Here is a 22,178-nt window from a genome sequence, read left to right as displayed (position 1 = left end):
AGTCCCCTCCCTCGCTCGCTCCCCGCCAGCTCCTGCTCGCTCCCTGCCCACTCCCGGGGGACGCTCCGTGCCGCGGCCGCCGCGGCCGCCGCTTCTTTCACACTTTAGTTGGGAGCTGCGTGCCGCGCTCAGTTACTGGAGAGCTGGCCGCGCGCCGCCGCGTCCTGCACACTCGCAGGCGAGCCCGGCTTCGGGGTTTTCGGCTTTTACTCCAAGCAGTGGGGCGGAGGGGAAGCCCCTGACACACTGTGGGCAAGAGGAGGAAGAGGAGAAGGAGGGAGGAAGAAAAAAGGCGAGCAGCAAAGCGGCGGGGGGCGGGAGGCTTGCCACCTTCAGCCCCCCCGGGAGCGCCCAAGGTAAGCGTGAGCCATCGCTGGCTCTAGGGCTGGGGGCGTTGGCGGCGCAGCCCTCCCGGCTCGGCTCCCCCGGCATCCCCGGGTAGGCACCGGGGGAGGCCTGCAGGGTGCCTGCCGCGCGGAAGGGATGGGTGCCGCGGTCGTGGCGCTGCCGGCGCGGGGCCGGGGCCGGGGCTACTGCTGGTGCGGGGCGGGTGAGACTGCTGCAAGGGACGGAAGCTGGGGTGGGGAGCTGCAGGGGACGTCTGCTGGCCGGGGTGGAGGGGCTAGGATGCGGTTGGGGCCGCTGACGACTTTCGTCACACTGAGGCCTGGGTGGCTGGTGTTAGACACCCCTCCCTTCCCACCCACACCCCCGCCGCCCTCAGCCTTCCTGCTTTCTCTAGCTTTGCCTGTAGCCAGCGTACTTTGCAGCCAAAGCTTGAAAGAAATAAACAAAATTCAGAATCCTTTGCTAAGTCTCCAAGTCCCCTCTCCCGCTCCGCCTGATTGATGTGTTTGTGTGCGTGGTGTGATCCTCGGGATTTCTGAAGTTTTGACCTTTTGGGATGGCTTGTTTCATTGCACGTTTGCCCATCTCGGTGTATTCGTTTCCCTGTGAGGCGGCCGGAGGGTGCTTGGTTATTGTACGCGGAACGAATTTCACTCCCCTCTGCAGGCAGTTCGCGAAGTGCTGCCGCGGCTGCCTTTGGTCTGCTGCTTAATGTCCTTCCCCATCGTCCGCCCTGCCCCCTCCCTTTACGGAGGTGTTTTTTTTTCCCCTCCTTCCACTTACTATTCGTATGTAAGGAGTCCTGGGCTGAAGGGCTCTCATCACCCATTCATTTCTCTTCCAAAGCTCTGAATGGCTCAGGCATGTTGGTAAGATTTGGGGTGGCTTTCTTGGCTCCAAGAGTTGCTTGGTCAAAGATAAAAATATACACACACAAACCCGCATCCAGTCTCAGATGGGAAGCACAGTTTGAGAGAGAAGTAATCTGTTTCCAATGGGAAGTTGACGACCTATGAGATATATTTCATCGTCTGTGGCTTAGAGAAGTTGTTTTAAAATAGACAGTGCTTGTGTTGTGTGTGATTGGAAGACAGACAGCCATAAGTTCGGTTATTGGAGCAACTCTGAAAGTGATACACGCTGGCCACCGGAGCCTCCATACAGGCTAAGTACTGTGACTCAGATAGGGGGAGGGGGGACTGGCACACCGCAGACTCCATATAGTACTTTTTTTCTTTTTTTGGGAGACTGTACTGACCCTTTGGGGAAAATGACAAGTTCATTACACAGACCGATGTAATAAACACTTCCCTATTCAAGGGGAGGGGCTCACCTACCTAATGAGAATAACTTTTCAGTTTGGTAGAATTGGGATGTACCAGGATAGAAAGAAACATGGGTGGAGCGGACCAGGCCTGCTTGAGTTCTGTTATGGGGAGAGGGCAGTGTTTTTGGAGGGTCTTTTAAGGCCAAGATACTGAATTTGGGTTCTTCTCCCCATTTTCATACATCTAGAGTTGGGCTGTAGGATCACTAGAACATGTTCTGTGTTGGCTGTTTTGAAATGCCATTGTCCTATATGGAAATTCGTTTGGACTGGTTCACCTATTTTTGTTTTGCTACTTACAAAGTAGGAAGTGAGAATGATGGGACAACAGAGTATAGGTGTTAAACCAATACCGGACTAGCACTTCACAGATCACAAACAGCTGCCTTGAAATACCAAGTCCTTTAATGTTTCCTGCTGTGCCAACCTGGCTCTGAGAACCGCCCTACAGGGCCCCAAGGGAAGCCGCAAAGATAGTTGTGCTCAGCCCCAGGATGGATAAGCTGCCTGAGGGGGCGGGTGCTTTTCTTGTCTAGCATTATCTGATTTGGGACACATTTCCCAATAAAAATGGCCTTGGGTGGTAGGGAGGTCTCACCTCCTCCAGTGTTAAAAGCTCATCCTAGAAAGACCCAGAGGTTCTAGCTTCTAGCTTTGGCTGACTCAGTTTCACTCTGAGAATTATCAGAGTGATAATTTTCTTTTCTTAGCTAGTTTATCCCTTCCCAGCCCGTATCACTTTATCATTTCACGTGGATTTTGGGGAATTAGTAGGCCACTAACTGAGATGGTTCGATCTTCTTGAAGCATCACAGGGTATAAATACTATGTTATGACACTTATAAAGGAGGAAGGTGGTTTGAACCATTGTGAGTGTCATTTCCAGGTTGATGGTGCCTCAGCCCTGTGTTGGGTTTGTGACCAGGCAAGCTTTGAGTGTCATATCCTGAGTGACACTATGCAGCCCCCTTCTAGCAGATATTTTTTGTTCAAAGAAGGAGAAAGGAAGGCTGGGAGAGGGACTGTCATGACATATCCCAATAGGGCAAGATAGGGCAAGGGACACCTTGCCAGAAGGTTACTGTGTGTGATAAGTATCACCAGCTTCATGTAAACTCATCAGTATGACTTGTAGCCATATACGGTACCTTCAGTGGCTTCCTCACTTGAGTACACAGGTCATGAGGTTCTGTGTCCTTCCAAGTTTCCTTCCAGCTCTGCTTGAAGAGTGGCCTTAAGGAGATAACTTGATACTAATTTTGGAGGAAGACTAGAAGAATGCCGTTTAACAGAGAAATTGCTTAAACCTCCCTTGTCTTAGGATACTTTGTTTTTCTCTAGCTTTTAGGAACCAAATATAAGGGGGGATTGCTTTGTGGGTCCTGTGTGTTTTCTTTCTTGCTGTTTTGCAGACATCTCAGAGTGTGGGCACCGCTTATTTTTGGTGGTTTCAACTGTTTAATTCTGGACCTTCTCATGGTTGGAATGAGATCCAAACTCATCAGAGAGTTTCTAGGGATAGTATGTTCATGTGGGTAGACTGTAGCCCTCCAGTAAGCCCTCCGAGCGGCGCTGTGCTGATCATCAGTCAGAAGTGAAGGTAAAGTGGGTCTGATCCTGCCATGCAGATTTACATGGAAATAATTTATATACAAAAGTTGAGTTGCCTCCAACTTTTAAGAATTATGTAAATCAACTTATACATGTAGTAAATAGGAATTCACCCAGAGATATTAAATGGATTGGTCTTAGTTTCACAAAAATATGTATCTCTTAAAAATACTATGTTGGAAATGGATATAGGGCAACCTCCCTCCCAGGCGAGGGGAGGATTATATGGTCTGATGCAGGTGGGAGGACCCACCACAGTGTACATGGTGGGTATTCAGATGTTCCACTGACCTTTTTTTGCCCAGCTTACTCTGCAAAGATATTTTTATTTTATTAATGTGTCTTTGGCCAACAAGTGCCTACCTTTTTGTCCATTTCATGCATGGCCTGTCCTTCTTTAATCCTCAATTTTAGAAGTCTCCTAGCACGGTGGAAATAAAAGTTGTGCTTTATTAAGTTCTTGATAAGATAAAATACAAAATGCAGATTGCAGTAGACTGGTGTAAAGTATGGCTTAGAAAACTGTGAAAACAGGATTAGGGCTTGTGTGCAGGAAGAATTGCGCCAGTGAAACTATATTTTAAAAAAGAGTAATGGTTTTGACTTTCAGAGATCATAATTTAAGAGCTTATCTGAAGTGGCATGTAAATTATGTATATACGTATTTTGAAGTAGGCAATCATTTAACTTGACTGTCTCCGTCCTAAAGTTTGATTTTATAAGTTCTAGTTGGAACAAGAGACAACATGACATGCTGTGGTTATGCAATTGTGACAGGAGTGGTTGGACGTAAACTGGGCTAGGATAAGCATAGAGACGATCAGGCAACAGTGTCTGCAGGTGCTGGGAGTTAAGCTTCTTCACTTTTGTATTAACTGTGCTTCTGGACAGTGTATTTCCCAGGTGGTAGGCTAGTCACTAATGTAAAGGTTGCTTTCTCTCTACACTTCTGAAAGGAGATGCAACTTCTCCAATCCAAAATGGACACTGAGAAGATTAACTGACGAACTACCGGAAGGTTGGGCTGTCCGGGTCATCTCAGTAACCCTGCTAGCAGCCAGCACTTTACCTTGCACTTGGAAGTCACTCCATGAGTGATTCAGTTGAATGGAATTTACCCCATTTGTTAAGATCTGTAATGTGTCAAAACCTCCTTGAAGAGGAGACTTCAGCTTTAATAAATCCCTATGAGGGTGGCGCCTGTGGCTCAAAGGAGTAGGGCACCGGCCCCATAGGTTGGAGGTGGTGGGTTTAAACCCAACCCCGGCCAAAAACTGCAAAAATAAAAAAAAAATAAATCCATGTGATAGTTTATGAAGAGCTCTGTATTATGCCTCATGTAGAATGTTAGAACATATTTGACAGGAAAATAAACGTACCAAGCCTGGTATCCTCTCACATTGCCAGAATTTCTAGTTAGGAGCATCCTGATTTGGAATATGTATAATTTCTTTTCTTTTTTTAAAAAATTCAGATTAATGGAAGGGTACATATGATTAGGTAACACTGTTTGCGTAAGTCTGTTAAGTAAAGTCCAGTTGTAGAGGAGCCCTTCACCCAGAAGGTGTGCCGTATACCCCTACACTGAGCTTGCCACACCTCCTACTCCTCCCCCCTTCCCCCTTTCTTGAATTTAAATATGTTTTTCTCTCCTGTGGGAATGCAGTTGTTCATTTGCTAGTTTCATATTAGTACTGAGTACATCGGATGCTGGCTTTACCGTGCTTGTGATACTTTACTAAGGAGGATGTTCTCCAAATCCTTCCAGGTAAATACAAAGATGTAAATGTGATTCCTACATTTGATAGCTGTTCCTTCCCTTATGATTGTAGCTGTGGTCTTCACCTTGCTTGCCCGAGGGGCTCAGAGAATAACAGTGCTTCATATTTAGAGTGCGCTTTGTGGTTTTCAGAGTCCTTTCATGTACCCTGCCTAATCTGACGTTTGGCTCCAGCCATAGCAATCAGGATTTTTCATACTGGAGTCCCCTCCAGAATGTACCTGGATCAAGGACTTGGACTTCCCAAGATCAAGAGGTCTTGGGAAGCTCAGGAAGCCCCACCTCAATTCATTGCTGCTATCTCTACAATAACTTTCAAAAAGGGAAGTTGAGACCTGTGGGTTCTCTGAGCTCACTCAGGCTCCCAGCACCTTGTGGCTCCTCCCCAAACCTATTCTCTCTCTCTTTCCCTCTTTGTTCACCTTTGCCAAACATCCCTTCACCTTCCTGTTCTTTCTGAAGAGTTTTCATGTTTTTCAGTCCTACAGATTTTTATCCATAGGCCCTCCTGCTTCTTATCCCACCATCTTACTTTTGTCTGCAAGACTTCAGGTTTATGTGTCTGAATGAGCTTTTCAAGTATGGTATTTTAACCCTATCTCCAGATCCACTTTCTCTTTGATTCTTCCCTCCTGTATGCCCAATATAAGCGTCCTGCCCTGGGCTTCCTTCTGCCCTGGGGGGGGGGGGCTCTGCTGTCCTACTTTGCCCCCTTCTGTTGTCCTGCTCCGCCCCACTTGCCTTCCTTATTCCTACCACCCACTTCTCCCCCATCAAGCCTTCAGATCTTCCAGCGCATACCTGCCTCTGCCTGTTTCCCAGGCTCCTGCCATCTCAGCAGATGTGTTTATAGCATTCATGAATCGACATCCACACACTTGAGACCTTGTAGAAAAATTGAGCACCTCCAAGTTGAGGGCTCTTTCTATCTTTGTTTTCATTTTCGATTCCACTATGTTATATGTGCTGTTGACTTTTTAAGGCCCTTAAGCCATTTAATAATAGTGAAGCGCTTTGCTTCTTCACTTCATGTAGCTATTACAGCCTCCGTTGGATAACAGGTGAAGGAAGTATCTTGATGATTATTGTTATTTTTAAGGATTTCGACAACATATCTTGAAAAGCACTTCACAGGTTTCCATACTAGTACCAGTGAAAGGCTTTGCTGCACACCAGATTCAACTTGCTAATCACAGAAATAGAATAGGTTATTTAATTTCATCTTCATTACTTTTTTTTTTTTTCTACTTTGGTTAAGTAAGTGTTGGTTAAAGAAATATTACTATAGCCCGAACAATTTTTGTTTTTTCTCGTTTGTTGTGGTTTTGCTGCTCTCCATGAAAAGTTTTGTAAACTCATGGGACATATTTATGCCAAGCAAAGATTCTTTAGCTAACACCTGAGATTGCTAATTTCCCCTATAAGGTTGTAGCCTATTTTGGCACTATGAACAGGGTCATGGGGGGGCAGGGGAGGAGTAGTAAATTTAAGATTACTACTGGAAAAACATATCCCATTGACTCATTACATACAAATTTGGATTGTTCCTTTTAAAAAACTTCACTTCAAAAGTAGATCCAGCTCTAGTTATGCAACATCCTGAGTGCTTCAGGGCTTTTGGAAGAAGGTGCGTGAAAGTAGAGCGGTAGATGATGGTTTTAAAGTAAGAATCTCTTTTTTGAGTGCCATGGATATTGCAGTAGTTTCAGTTCATTGTTAAATTGCGTGTTAGAATATACAGTAGAACCTCTGTAAGTTGACCATCCAGGGGACTGTCACAAACTGGCCTACACTTGGAGGTGTTCAATGAAAGGGACTGGAGGCCTCCTGTACTAATATGTACGTGTGGTGCATGTCCAGTCTATGAAAATTAGGTCACCTTAAGGAGGTGGCCAACTGTGGAGGTTCTACTGTATTCCATTTCACTTGGTGACTTACGGTTTTTCCCACCTGAACTGGGTACGATGGGGAATAAGGAGTTGATAGTTGTCACTAAAGTGTGGGGTCATTTTTCATACCCATCATCACAGATGTATGTGGTTCGGGAAACACCCTCAATAATCCCGACGGGTGGAGTATGTAACATAGCTTCTCCTCTAAGCTTCTCTCTGAACCCCAAGTTCACAAGCAGGTGTATACATGGTTGTTTACGGTATTGTAGAACCCCAACATTAACACTACAGTGTTTTTAAGAGACCACTGAAAGGCCAGGTGTAAAGTAAAGAGGTGCTGCAGGCCTCCAGGCTGTAATTTGCAGAGAACTTTTCAAAGGCCCAGATGGTTAATGCTTGCCAAGCAGTGACTTCAGCAGTTCTATCTGAAAGTTCTGCCAAAAGCAATTTTCCTAAGATAATTTTGTAGCAGTTCTTATAATTAATAAGTTATAAAGGGATAAGAGTCATATATCTCATTATATGTTTCAGGCAGAAACTATTTTGATGAAGGAAGTGAGAATCTAGGAGTGTCACTGAGTTCCTTAGTGTTTGCTGAAAATTCAGAGGCTCTGGTTTCTGTGCCAGGAAGCTATGACCCTTTAGATACAACTCCCCAAACAAATCTTATGCTTACCCTCCATGGCCTCCCCAGTACCCACACCCGCCTGGCCTTGGCACATCCCCTCTTCCCGTCTGCTGTTTCTCTTGCAATCTCAGCCATTTCTCTCGTCTCTTTTCAAATCTCACCTCTTCCAAAGAGCCCTTCCCCTGTCATAACAGCGGTTTCTTCCTCACCTTCCATGAACTCCTGTAACATGTATTTTAAGCTTAGTTTGTTTCTTTATTAATTTTTAGTTTCATTTGTGTATTTTTTGGTCCCTAGTCAAATGTAAGCCCTTTTATCATGCATAACCACTAGACCTTAAGTGCAGACTGTGCTGAGTAAGTGGCTGTTGGTTGATGACAGCTGGTTATTTTTTTATTTTATTTTTTATTTTTGAGACAGAGACTCAAGCTGTCCTCCTGGGTAGAGTGCTGTGGCATCACAGCTCACAGCAACCTCTGGGCTCAAGCGAGTCTCCTGCCTTAGCCTCCCAAGGAGCTGGGACCACAGGCACCCACCACAATGCCCAGCTATTTTTTGGTTGCAGCCGTCATTGTTGTTTGGTGGGCCCGGGCTGGATTCGAACCCACCACCTTAGGTGTATGTGGCTGGCGCCTTAGCCACTTGAGCCACAGGCCCCGAGTCTGACAGCTGGTGATTGATGTGGGGCTTAGAATTTCTGTGAAGACCTCTCTCCCGTTTAAAACTCTCTTTAACCAAATGAAAGAGTATAGTTAGAATGAGGAAAGATAGTGGGAATTTTTTAATTCCCTGGTTGGTCAAGGTTAAGGCACCTAATCTTTATTATTCACTGAAATAATTTATTGAACAAACATTTACTTTGTTGATGACGCCTTGTGTCCTCTCGGTGCTGGGCACTGGAGAGATGCTGGAGATAGAGAGATATAAAGGCCTGGCCCAGCCTTTGTGGAGTGTTCAGACAAACAGGGGAAATGACAGGCGAACACGATATGTGGTGAAAAGACAAAGGTGCTTTGGGAGTTGAGATAAGAGAGCGCCCAGCTCTGGCTAGTGGGAGCTAGATCCTATACCGCCCTTTCCCGGGGGCAGCCCTGGCTTGTTCCCACTGTCCAACTTAGTTAATAATAGCACCCCCTTTACTCTCAGAGGGTCCCAGTTTGGACAATAAATGAGAGTATGCCAACATAGAAGCCATCAAAGGTTTCACAAAATAGCTTCAAAGGGAGCTATTTGAAATGACAATTGAAAGCTACACAGTCCTTTAGGCCACGGCTTACATTGCTAAAAATATTGGGGAACTCACACTGGTTCGCTAACTTGTAATTTTTCTCATTTTACCGTGGACTCATAGACTAGTTCCCAGGCTGGCATTTGGGGAAAAGGGGACTTGGGGAAGATAGAAGACAAAGTAAGGCATTTCAGGAAGAAGCCAAGCAATGATGTGGGGCCACGTGGTTGTGAGTTGATATGACCGGACTTCTCACATGTGATGGAAAATGATCAGAACTGAGGCTGATGAACTATAAAAATCCTCTTAGGTCATGCTGAGAGTCTGGATTTTTGCCCAAATTATAGGCAATGGAAGGCATGGACAGATTACGAAGAGGGAAGAGACATCATTTGCATGATAGCTGGTTCTTTCATAAGTGTAGATAGACTGGAGGGGACAGAAAGAAGCAGAGCAAGTGAACTCTACTACCAGCTTGGTAGGAGATGCTGAGAGCTGAGCTAATGCCTGAACATTGAGAGAGAGGACAGAGAAGAGGATTTAGGGAACAGAATTGATAGGACTCAGTGACCATTGCACGTAGAGTTTGATGAAAGCAGATAGAGTAAAGGATAGCTGCAGGTTTTCTGGATGGGTCATAACTCACTGAGGTAGGGAATCCAGGCATTGGGGGGAAGACAATTAACTCAGTTCGAAATATGTTGAGTTTTAGGTGTGTGTATTGTCATAGATGGAGATAGCTAATAGGTAATTGAAATTCTGTTCTGGAGTTCAGAAGAGAGGTGTGGGATCACATTATGAGTTTGATCTCAGCTCAGTCACCGTTTTCTCAGGGAAGCATTCCCTAATTTCCACGATGGGGTCAGATCTCCCCCATCCGTCCTCTTACTGCACCATGCACCTCCTCGCCTGCGTGCACTTTCTGGTATTGGAATTGCACATTCATTTTTTGAGGTTCTTTCAGAAATGTTAACCCTCCCCAACTGTAAGGTCAATGAGGGCAAGACTATCTGTTTTAGGGCCTTTGTTTTGAAAGGAGGATACAACAGGAGTCTGGCACTTATTTGTTAAATGGCTGCATGAATCAAGGATTGAAGTAGAGTGTTTGTAAACATGGTAGTTGAAGCTGTCGTGTTTAGATGTGACATTGCCTAATGAAAGTATGTAGAAGAGGAAAACTGAACAGTGGGGTCAGGGGAGCCTCACTTTTTCAAAGGATGGTGAAAGAGACTCAAAGAGACAGGAGGAAAGAGGAAGCACCAAACATTGGCCCATTGTCAGGATTTTTGCATAAAAAAATAATACTGACCAGGTTCTCTCAGGATCCGTCTTGTCTGTTATTAAATAGAGATGGGGCTATTTACCTTAGGGGAGTCTATCAACATGATTCCTCTCTGTTAAAAACTCTGTTTGGCTTCTTAGCATGGCAGCATTACAGTGTTAGCTTACCTTGCACGCATAGTTTAACACTTTATCACTTTGTTAGTTCTTTATGTTGGGAATCTGAGTTTAGCTGTATATAATTTATGCCAGCAACATAGCAAAAATTTGGAGCTGTGTTTTGGGAGGATGATGAAACAGCACAGTGTGTAATCGTTGTGAATTTATGAGTGTGCTTATTGATTTCTAAAGGGATAAAAATACATAGATATTATTTTCGATTTCAGCAGGTGAATAAGCCATCAACAAATAGTAAGGGCACGTTCAGTTACAACAACAGATAGCTCATCGTCTGATTCCAGAAGTGGAAGCTGACAAGCAATGTTCTAAGGTTTGTAGTATAAATAGGGAAGCTTATTGTAAAGTATGATTGTCACTTGTTCTCAGGCTCCACTGGGAGACTCAAGGTAGCGGTGGGCGGGGCACATAGTGTAGTGGGGAGAATATGGGCTTTGGATTCAGCACATTCTATCCAGTTCTATCACCTCCTAACTCTAGCTGTGTGATCTTGAAAACAATGGCAATAATTGACAGCAGTGATAATAAAAGATAAGATATATTGAGCAATTACTCTGTGCCCAGGTACTGTGCTCTGTATGTTACATGCGTTATTTCTTTAACTCTTTGAGCTGTTGTTTCTGCTTTGTAGACAGGAAGGGATCTTGACCATGGTCTCATAGCTAATAAGTGGTGGTGCTGAAACTGGAATCCAGGCTCTCCTTCTCAAATCAGGCTTTCAACTCCTGACTGATTCTGTCTCCTCTCTCAGTGATCCGATTTTTATTTTTCCTCATCTACTACTTCTTTTTGAAACAAATCACATTGTATCATCTTTTCTATAAATAGTATACATCAGTGGGTCCTCAACCTTTTTGGCACCGGGGTCTGGTGCCACATTGTCCTTCATGGAAGACAATTTTTCTGTGGACTGGGGAATGGAAAAGATGGTTTCTGGATCATTGAAGCAGATTATATTTAGTGTGCACTTTATTTTTATTATTATTACATTGTAATATATAATGAAGTAATTACGCTACTCACATAATGCAGAAACAGTGGGAGCCCTGAGCTTGTTTTCCTGCAACTAGCTGGTCCCATCTGGGGGTGATGGGAGACCATGACAGATGAAGCCCGTTCCCTTCCCACTGTGCGGTCTGGTTCCTAACAGGGCACAGACTGGTACCAGTCTGTGGTCTGGGGGTTGTGGACTGCAGCTATAGATTATACATACAGATTATGCAGTCGTGAATCCCATCTCATAACAACGGGGATATGCTGTTAGATATGTGTCAGTAGGCAATGTCATCATTGTGCACACATCATAAAAGTGTACTTCCACAAATCTAGATGGTGTTGCCTACTGCGTGCCTAAGCTATATGATATGACCTATTCCTTCTATGCTAAAACCTGTAAGCAGGTTACTGTACTGAATACGCTGGGCAAGTGTAACACAGTGGTATTTGTGTATCTAAACATACCTAAGCCTAGAAATAGTACAAGAAAAAATAGGGCATAAAAGATGCAAAATTTTTTGCTAGAGTATCTTGTTAAGAACTTCAAGTGCTGTTAATCTGTCCATTTGCTCAATGGAGGCCTGTCTTACCTGCTCTTTACTGCCAATAACAGACCTACTAAAACTGGGCAATTTATAAAGAACACAAATTTATTTCTCAAGGTTCTGGAGGTTGGGAAGCTCAAGATCAAGGTACCAGCAGATTTGGTGTCTTGTAAGGGCGTGGTTTCTGCTTCCAGGGTAGTTCTTGTGCTGCATCCTCTAGAGGAGAGAAGAAGAGCCAAGAGAAAGCAAGAGAGAGCTGACCTGCCCTTTATACTGGCACTAACCCCGCCCATGAGGGTGGGGCTCTCATGGCCTCATCAGCTCTTAAAGGTCCCACCTCTTGATACTGTGACACTCCCAGTTACATTTCAACCTGAGTCTGGGAAGAGACAGGCATTCAAACCACAGCAGGGCTCATCCCAGAAAGTTAACATTTATACTCTTAAAATTTCAGAGACTAAAGCTGGGCACAGTGGCTCATGCCTGTAATCCCAGCACTCTGGGAGGCCAAGGCAGGTGCGTTGCCTGAGTTTAGGAGTTCTAGACCAGCTAGAGCAAGACCTAAAAATCACCGGGCATTGTGGCAGGCACCTGTAGTCCCACCTACTCGGGAGGCTGAGGCAAGAGGATTGCTTGAACCCAAGAGATTGAGGTTGCTGTGAGCTATGACACCAAGACACTTTACCTTGGGGCCACAGGGTAAGACTCTGTCTCAAAAAAAAAAAAAAAGAGTTTAAAAAATTAAAAAAGACTACGTGTGTCTATTTCTCCAACTTCTCAAAATTTAAATATCTTTTTCTGTATTCATCAGAGATTACCTTATAGATTATATCCCAAAGTGAAACTTATTCATCGATGTTTTATCTGAATCATTATTTGGCATGTTTTCGTCAGACCCAGCACTAATTTCTCTTCCTATGCTTTGAAGTTATATCATGTTTTATTTTCTCAATTACCCCATTTCTACTACTCCTTCCACTGGTGTTTTCACCAGAGAATGCAGTTGATGAAGGGGATAAGGGTGGGAAGGAGCATTCAGATGAGTAGTTGGTCACAAGGGAATCTGGTGTCCTCAGGAATTGTGACTTCCCAAAGTTATGTGGAAATTACTGCAAAGCTGCTTGGAATCCCTTCCTCTTTAGAAAGGTGCATCTCCAGCGTTGGAACTGACAGAGCGCTCCTGAAGTTACTCAGCCTCTTTCCCTGGGGACTTTTAGACTTGGCTGTTTCAAGGGACTGAAGTGAGAAAAAATTTACTTCTATCAAAATGAGGAGGTCAGTGTAAGAATGAAGATGGAATCCTCGGGGTATTCTCTGATCTGTAGGGGCATGTGCCTTTTCAAGCCCCAAGTGGATGGTTTATGTAATGGTATTTCCTTCTATTTTCATAATATTTGAGTGACTAACCTTGCTTTAGGTTAAAATGTCAGGATAAATGCTTTCTCTTACTATAATCTCAAATGAGAGTTTCATGATGTTCTATATGAAGAGAAAACCTCTTCCTTGGGTTTTAATTTTTCATTTAAAAAAAAATCATCAGGTTAGGCACCCATAGCTCAGTGGTTAGGGTGCCGGCCATATATTCCAGGGCTGGCAGGTTCAAACCCAGCCCAAACTGGCTAAACAACAATGACAACTATAACAAAAAAAATAGTGGGCATTGTGGCAGGTGTCTGTAGTCCCAGATACTTGGGAGGCTGAGGCAGGAGAATCGCTGAAGTACAAGAGTTTTAGGTTGCTGTGAGCTGTGATGCTATGGCACTCTACAGAGAGCAACATAGTGAAACGACATAGTGAGCGACATAGTCTCAAAAAAATATATATCATATGTCAGACTAGCCAAGTTGAAAATGAACCAAATATAATCAAATAAACTCCTGGGATTACCAAGGAAGTAAAATAAATATATTCAGAAATGAAATGCGTGTGAGTTCATCTTGGTTTTCTGCTACATGGTTAGATCATACAATAACAAGATGAGGGGGATCTTACATGTTGTCAGCCACAAAGGTGGGATTAGAGTGAGGGTGAAGGAGTGATGTCTTTTTAAGAAAAAGAGAATAAACACTGATTTTTACGATCAAGTGGTGTTCTTTGCCAAATAGGCTTTAGATTCTCATTTGTGGCAGGGTGTTAGGTAGCCTGGAGGATCAGAGCTGTAAGGAGGTTAGACTGGGTTAACACAGCCTGTCTTCTGCACACAGCCTGAAGACAACCTTGTAATTTACAGAAGTGCATTCTGAATATACAGGCGTTTTCCTGATTGCTGCTTTAAAGGCCCATTCAGGAAGGACTTGAGCCTCACTCTGCTTCCTGGTGCTGTGACAGACCAGCTGCCTGGTAAGGGAGACTTGCGAAGGCCGCAGGTCTAAATGTGGATGCGTTTTCAGAGTAAGAGTTTTTTCCCTCTCTTTTTGACACTGCCCTCCACCCTAACTTTTGGAAGGAATTGAGTCTTTGGTGTGAAACTAACTATGGCTATAACATTTTATGTACCTCAGATAAGTGGGAAAAAATTAAATAGGGACCTAAAGGGTATGTCCCTCAAATTGAAGGAATATACAACTCCATCTGTCTGGTAACATTTAATATGAAAACTTGGAAAATCTCTCAGGTGAGATTTTCTTTCTAAGCTAAGCATAACCTCCCCCATGGGTGACATCCCGAGTCCCGCCTCACCCACTTAGCACGGAGCGTGCATCTGTTAAACAGATGAGCACATGCAGATTCGGAGACCCACAAACACCATTTTTCCCTCAAAGCAAATAAAATACATCATAGGGGGTTATTTTGATCACGCTAATACATCTCTTACCTGCTTACGTTTGAGGCATGATGCCTTTTGCAGGGCCTGGAGAAAAGAGGGGACAGGAATAGGGGCATTTGAAGAAATGTACCAGGTGTCTAGCAAATTATTCATGGCTACTGAGATGAATGTTATATTTGACATCACTATTTACCTTTTGGTTTTTTTTTTTTTTTTTTTTTTGCAGTTTTTGGCCAAGGCCGGGTTTGAACCCACCACCACCTCTGGTGTATGGGGCTGGGGCCCCACTCCCTTGAGCCACAGGTGCCACCCTCTTGTTTACCCTTTTTAAAAAATCAAGTATGAAGACCTCTAAAATAAAAATGATACATCTTTTGCACCGATGCGAGTCATGATAAAAAAGGAAACCGTTTGCGGAGGACCCTTAGGCTTTGCAGATTTTGCAGATTTCATTGCTGATGGGCTAAAGGCTGTTGGGTGAGGGAAGGAGCCATAGCCTTCCACTCTGGAGGTTTAGAATCCACCGTGTGGGTCATGAGGAGCCTGGGTTCTCATTTTTGTTTACTAATCCAGCCTCTAACTTTGTTACCTGAGATGATTGACGCAAGGCTGAGCAGTTGGGGAACTAATAACTCAATAATACTGAGATTAGGCAGCTAAGAATGAGAAAAGTGTCCTACGTCGAAATTGTAGCAATTTAGTATTTCCTTGCTGAGTAGGTAGATGACTCAATACACTTGGTAAAACATTAAAATTGCTCTATTAAAGCTGGAACACGTGTAAATGTTAATATTGTTACATCACAGTGGGGAATGGCTGATTTTTTGTGGAGGGTGGTTTATTTGCAAATCAAACTGAAACATTTCTTTTCATTAAATAGACAGCTGAGTAACAGAGAAGGTGAGTGAATTTATTCTGCAGTTGCAGCCCAGGGTGCAGGGTTTGTGTTTCTTGGCAAACCCCATCCTGGAAGAAACTTTTGTGTCCCATCCTGTTTGTGAGAACTCACTACTGTCCTGAACATTTTATTGCCTTGATATTTTTTTTTATTCATCATTCATTATTTTGAATCCAGATCAACAAAGGGTTATTATTTGGGTCATTTGCTAGGACTCGGATTTTTGCAAAATTGAGCTATTCGTTAAAATGTTTATCATCCAGGAGGAATTTGTATCTGTGTTAGGTGTTTGTGAGGAGTGGAGAATCCCTGAGAAGTGGTGGGAAATAGCGCTGAACTCCTGCTCACTGGCTAGAGTGTGAGGGCAGGTCCTCTAAAGGCTTTACCACCCTCTGGGGATAGTCTGACATTTGAAAAAGCAGTTGTGAGGCTGGTCAGGTTTCACGGCTTTTTCTCTTGCATCCCGATCTGGTGGCGTCTCCTGCCTAACAAAAATGGAAAATTAGGGTGTTTTTATTTAATCCCGACAATGCTCCATCAGAACATCGTGGAGCCAAGTCTGTGCCTTCATCACTTGGCTTATTCTCGCAGTGACCTAAGGGGTTTAGATGTCAGCATTCTTTCTCTATAAAAGAATACTGAGTTATTTCAGCTGAGAAGGTGAAAAATGTGGGTAGTTTCCAACATTTCCATTTCCTATTCAGCACTTTTTTTTTTATTCTTACTTAATTTTCAAAGAAAATTTCCTCTAGCATGTCCTAATAGTTGGGATGACCTCAGTGGGCTAAACCCAGTGGGAGCATGCGTTGGCTTCTTCTTGGTCCAGATAAGTCACAGCTCTTGTACTTTGCAGTGAGTTGGTTCTTCTGTTGGAGTTGACTCTGATCTTTACTTTTTATAGAAAGAAATCGTCTCAAAATCTTGGGGAGGAAGTCAGTGAAGGAGGCTGTGATGGAAGGTTTGTGGGGTGTGGAATGTGAACGTGGGCTTGGGGGCAGGGAGGAGAAGGCTGTGGATTTTTAACACAAGTCCCCTTTCGGGTGTCCTACTGGAATAAAGAGATCCATAAAGGGTCTTGTTGAGTTAAAACAGGAAGAATAAGAAGAAAGTCATCTTCACCAAAATAATGTAACTCTTGGTTATGAATGACTAGCTTTTTACAGAATGCCAGTCAGCTCCTTACCGAGTGAGGACCTGGGCCACTTGCCCCACTCTACCTCTGTGGCTCATCTGCCACAACGCCTGGTTTTTCCTGCTGACTCCAGGGCTTCTGGGTATTCATTGTTTCATTCCCCTTGTCTGTGAGCTACTGCGAAGTATCTGACTGTTCTAGGCTGTACCCCCCAGTTGGCATTGCGCTCTTTCTGTAGCAGCTCTGCAGAGTAGCTAGCAACATTTGTATAAATCTGTATAATGGCAGGGAAAGACATGCAGCAGGATAGGGATAAAGTGTGAAAAACTGGCAAACTTATGAGAAATAAAAGTGATCTATTAGACATGCTCTGTGGAGAAGAAAGTGTACGGACAGTAGAAAATTTATTTTCTCAATATGAATTGAAATCAAGTGTCCCAATCTTAAATTTTAAAATAATACCTAGTAAATATACTGCAGGGTTTTCATAAGAATTTATTGTTCTGGTCAATAAAAGAGAAAAATAACTCTATTAGAAAAAAGATCGGTGATTTTTTTGTGTGTGTGTCTAAGAAATATGGCTTTGGAAGCAATGTTCCAATAATTATGTTTGTATCTGGATAGGTGAAGATTTTTCCATGAGGCTCGGTGCCTGTGGCTCACGCGGCTAAGGCGCCAGCCACATACACCTAAGGTGGCGGGTTCGAATCCACAGCCCGGGCCCGCCAAACAACAATGATGGCTGCAACCAAAAAATGGCCAGGCATTGTGGTGGGCACCTGAAGTCCCAGCTACTTGGGAGGCTGAGGCAGGAGACTTGCTTGAGCCCAGGAGTTGGAGGTTGCTGTGAGCGTGATGCCATGGCACTCTACCCAGGGGGATAGCTTGAGGCTCCGTCTCAAAAAAAAAAAAAAAAAAGATTTGTCCATGAAGTCAGAGTTGAGTTTGAGGTTTATACTGAGATAAAGGATGATTTTTAGATGGATATTCAGGATTTTATACTTTTACCCTAACTTTTGAAGATGTTGAATTATCTTGACTAGTTTTGTAATAGCATAAGAATATCTCAGATTCCACTTGGTTCACTGTGTGACATGGAGACAGTGAGAGCCAGATCATTTCCAGGTGGATGTATCTGTAAATTGAAATTATGTACAATGAATTTTATGTAGGTTGAAGGTTGCTAATGGTACGTGATGGTATTGAACAAGAATTTGTTGTCAGTTTTCAGATTTTCTTTTACTATGTATAGCCTTTGGATTAGTCTTGTCTGACCTAATGGAAGATTAATTTGCCAAAAATATTTTTCCCCTAAATGTCTGCATCAACTAGAGATGCTTCTCTCAAGCCATTCTAAAGTCCTACAGAGAAAATGTAAATGAAATATTTCCAATTTGGAGAAAATGCTTTATTAATTCTCTGTATTTCACTGCCAACATATTTTTTGTTTCAACGTGAATACGTGTGGCTTATGAGAAAATTTGTAATCAAATGCAAGAATCCATGAGGTCCCATCTAGATTGCAGGTTTTGGTCGGTTTTTTTGTTTTTTGTTTTTTGAGAAATAGTCTTACCAAGTCACCCTCGGTAAAGTGCGGTGGCGTCACAGCTCACAGCAACCTCTAACTCTTGGGCTTAAGTGATTCTTTTGCCTCAACTTTCCAGGTAGCTGAGACTACAGGCACCCGTCACAACGCCTTGCTGTTTTTTTGTTGCAGTTGTCATTGTCTAGCTGGCCCGGGCTGTATTTGAACCCTCTAGCCTCTTTGTGTGTGGCTGGCACCCTAACCACTGAGTTAGGGCACCGCCCCAGGTTTTGGCTTTTAAGCAGGCTGGGAAAACCTGCTGTCTTCTCTAGGCTCTCAAGGGCTCTTTTGTAAGTGAATTAGGGATCATTACTGCTTTATTAATGATTGCAAAATGATTAAGAATATTTATTTGTTCTTTGCAGTAGAGTGCAGCTACTGGGAAACTGGAGTGTGGAGAGTTCAATGCTATCTTTCCCTTAAGCCAATGCAATTAAAGGTTGTTGGTTTGTATGTATTTCCAGAGTGGCCATTAGCTTCCGTGTATGCTGCCATAAGCTAGAATTTGCCTTTAGTCCACCCAGTTTGTCTCTCAGGGCTCCTGATCTGGATGTGAGATATGAAACTTATGGTGCTAATAATATAGTTGGGACAGCTAACGTTAGGCCGAGATGATTGTATATTTAGAAATTATTTGACATGGCTATTTAATGTCTAATAAAAACCCGAAGAAAAACTGGGATGGAAAGACTTTGCAATCCACTTCTGTCTCCCTTTATTGAAAAAGTACAGACAGCTTTTTAATGTGATAAATTCCATGGCAAGTATTATATCATTGAAAATTTTTCTGTTTTTAGTTATTTTACTTTCTTAACCTTCATTTTAAAAAATATTCCTGTTAGATAAAACAAGGATTTTCTTAGAAAATGATGAAGACAGGTTTAATTACTGTGTACAAAGAAGACTAGACGATTGTCTGCTATTAAGATGAGGGTATTGCACCCCTCACATTTGTCAGTAGGCCAGCCAGAGGTTTCTTGTGGAAGGAGGGTGTGCTGGAAGATATGAATTCTAGACTCAAGGTAATGTCAGTGTGTTTCTGTGCTTGGGAATGTCCTCACAGGTACTGAACAGCCCTGAGGGGAAGCCTCAGATAGGATAAACCATGCCTGTGTACTTAGTTATATGCTTGTTTCTTAAAGAAATGCAATAATAAAGACAAAGAAACTAAAACAAAAATGGCACAGATGAAACCAGCAGGGAGATAATATCCACAACTGCATTCCATGAGGCCCTGCCTGATTGTATTAAAGGTAGGCTGCGAGTCTGGCCCTGAGTTTCCCTGTAGTCTTATGAAGGAAGAATCACTATCAGCGTTATAGGATAAAAATACATCATTGCTTTGCACAAGGACAGATGTTCCTGCTACTCATACAGAGAGAAATTTCTGCCTGTGACCCTGAGTGACGACAGTTTAACTTTGCTTGGGAAACCCAGATGTTTCCCTCAGCCTTTCTAGAAATGATTCTGTTGGTGACTGCCGGCAGGGAGCATCAGAAGGCACCGTGTTTTACACATCTGGAGGATTTAACTCCCAGGATATAGTCATCCGAAGACCCCAAGAGGGAGCGAAAGTAATCTGATCTCTGCTGTTCTTGCTGGTATCTCTTTGGTGGTCCTCTGTTGCTGGGGTGATCTTTCCGTGTCCACCATGAGCAATGTCTTAATTTCTTCAAGTGAGGGAACGATGGGTTTCACGCATGCGGTGATGTACGTGTGCATATATGTATGATACAATGCACGTGGGAGAAATCCTTAAAAAACTTAAAAATGTGCCTTCTCAGACCCCAGAGTGAAGCTCATCTGCACATCACATAAAATCACACAGTGCCCCTGCTGGCAGTTCGAGAACTTATTTGCACTGACCCTCACCGTCTTACGGATGACCAGAATAAAGCAGTGAGTCCTTGCTTTGGATTAGCATTGATGTTTGTATTAACATCACTAATGTCAGGGTTGATTTTTTTTTTTTTTAGAGAGAGTTCATTAATGTGTTTGAAATCTGTAGACTATGTCTTGTTCTGGGTGGCTGCAGAGCTTGTCAGTAAGTCTCTGAAGTAGCTCTGGTCAGACCTGGCCCTACCAGGCGAGTGTGTTTCTGAGAACTGCCCGGTACCCCGAGGCCTTGAGGCTGGAGACTGTGGATGTGCTCAGCTGTCTCACTGCAGGGGTTCTCGGAGTGGGAGATGGGAAATGAAATGACAGGACATGTCAGCTTTGCCCTTACTCTTAGAGCTTTGGGGAGAAACGTCTTTACCATTGAAAATATAGCCTATGTATGCGGTGGGGACGTTTTCATTCCTCTTTTTCTATTTATTTGCCAGGAAGTCCAAAGGAAAGGAAGATAGGAGGAGTCTCAAACTCAGAGGAGGAGCAAGGCAGGGTCACCCGACCTCAGAGTTGCCTATTTCCCTGAAAAACATTGTCTTTGTACACGTTGCTGTTGCTTCCTCCTTCTCCCAGGTAGATCTGAGGCCCATTGTGTACCTTCTTATGTGATTTGTAATAATAACATGATACTTACGTACACATTGAGTGTTTTTGCAACCGAAGATGTGACTTGAGAACTGCAGAGTTATCTCTTTCCACTCCCCTGGAGCCCCAAACTGAGCTAGAATTAATAGCTGCTCATAAAGTACACATTGAATTAATTTGATTTTAGATGGTGGGAAAACCATTGTTGGGCTGCTTCTGGAAGAGAAGGCAAATATGATGCCACAGAATTCTCAATGAGCAGTGGTCTTACTGTGGCAATGACTGTGCACACCGAAGCTTGACCATGTGAGCTGAATTAGATGGAGGAGCCTGTCTGGTGAAAAAAATGGTATTGTTTGTAGTAGAAAGATTAAATCAGGTAGCCTAACCAGACTATAGATTTGGTAATAAATATTCCAATTCCACGGTCTATTTTTACTTTCTTACATGTAGCTTTACTTAGCATCCTAAATTGACTTGCTTTTTTTGGTGAATATTGTTCCTTTGTTTAAATCCTGGAAAACCATTTGCAAGTTTTATGATTTTAGGGGCTAAAACTGGCAGTTCTCATTACAAACGGATTGATTCTTTTGGCCAGTTTTGATTCTTTTGTAATGTTTTCTTCTTACCTGGAGGGAAAGCAACCCACCTTCACTTCCATTATTTGTTTTTTAACCCTTGAAATTTTGTTAGGTCAAAGGTGTATTTGATGCAGATTAGTACTTGTTAGACAAGGGGTTGCTCATTGGATTAGATATATGTGTGATTTTTGGTGCCTACGTCTTGGAACTTTCATTTAAAAAATGACAAGTCATACATTCCAGTGGTCCTTCCTAACCTTTATCTAGACATGACGCTCTCCTAGGCACTGAAAATGTGGCCACTGAGTAAAGTTGTGAGATACTGCCTTGGACATGGGAATAGGGAGCCATGGGTGGTCCATGTAGTTAAAGGATGCTAACCAGGAAAACAGGAGGCGAGGATCCCCACTGTTAGCAACGTGACCTTGAAAAGTCACTTAGCCTTTTTGGATCTCTTTTCCTTATGACTCGTGACTAGATAATGGTCTAGACTAGTTGCAGACTTCAACATGCATCAGGATCACCTTGGGAAGCTTACTGAAACGGAAGTTCCTGGGCTTTACCAAGAGATAATCTGTTCAGTAGGTCTGAGATGGAGCCCAGGAATTTGCTTATTTTGTATGTTCTGTTCTGATGCAGGTGGTCTCTAGACCACACTTTCCAAAACACTTGGTGTAGGTCAGCGCTTCCCAAACTGTAGGAGGTAGTCTGTTAATGAGTCATGAAATCAATTTGGTAGATTTTGAAAAGCCTTTAAGAAAGTGAACCATAAGAGAAAATACCTGCAGCATCGAGGAGAGATTATTAGTAAAGCCAGAAAGCTACCGTCTGCATTCTTAGGTTATAGTAGCACCCCACTTCCAGGTATCCTGAAAACACTATTTTGTCTACTCACAGTCAGTTGACTTGAATGTGAACAGGAGATTT

At 43.3% G+C, this 22,178-nt stretch overlaps 1 protein-coding gene across 1 annotated transcript in view; it reads left to right on the top strand.

Moving 5' to 3' along the window:
* The first annotated feature begins 10 nt into the window (after positions 1–10).
* Positions 11–22,178, top strand: part of CUNH1orf21 (chromosome unknown C1orf21 homolog) — a 233,649-nt gene continuing 211,481 nt past the window's right edge. Inside the window, exon 1 of the mRNA XM_003785627.3 lies at positions 11–356. The gene's annotated coding sequence lies outside the window, so the exon portion shown is untranslated. The remainder of the gene's footprint in view (positions 357–22,178) is intronic.

This window comes from Otolemur garnettii, unplaced genomic scaffold, assembly GCF_000181295.1.
Source record: "Otolemur garnettii isolate 467f Iridium unplaced genomic scaffold, OtoGar3 scaffold00016, whole genome shotgun sequence".
Taxonomy (NCBI): Eukaryota; Metazoa; Chordata; class Mammalia; order Primates; family Galagidae; genus Otolemur; species Otolemur garnettii.
Note: the sequence above shows the minus strand (reverse complement) of the source record. Positions and strands in the feature narration are given on the sequence as shown.